Raw genomic sequence first — 534 nt, forward strand, 5'->3', positions numbered from 1 at the left:
GCTGCCCCGTCTGCTACCCCTTCCCCTCCCCCTTCCCCTTCCGCTGCCCCTTCTCCTACCCCTTCCCTTACCCCTTCCCCTTCCGCTCCTCCTTCTGCTAACCTTCCCCTTCCCCTGTCGCAGCCCCCTCTGCTGCCCCTTCTGCTACCCCTTCCCCTCCCCCTTCTGCTACCCCTACCCATCCACTGCCCCTTCTGCTGCCCCTTCTGCTACCCCTCCCTTACCTTTTTTCACATGATCCTCTTCCAACATGATACCAAACGGAATTTAAGTTAATTGACCTTCCTCTTTTGGTCTTGCAGGGGCCTGGATACTGATAAATAAATCAATTTATTTAAGTAAAGGTTTTTTAATGCAGAATTCAATTTTATATCGTTTGTTTCAAGGTCACTTAATTTTATTTAAACGTGTTTGTTTAAGTAAACATGATGGACCACGATCAAACCAAACACACACACCCTTAAACAACGACCACATCAACACACACAAATAAGATCATTTATTTAAGTAAAGTTGTAAATAAGAGTATTTTTG

The sequence above is a fragment of the Penaeus monodon genome, chromosome 33, assembly GCF_015228065.2.
Source record: "Penaeus monodon isolate SGIC_2016 chromosome 33, NSTDA_Pmon_1, whole genome shotgun sequence".
NCBI classification, from domain to species: Eukaryota; Metazoa; Arthropoda; class Malacostraca; order Decapoda; family Penaeidae; genus Penaeus; species Penaeus monodon.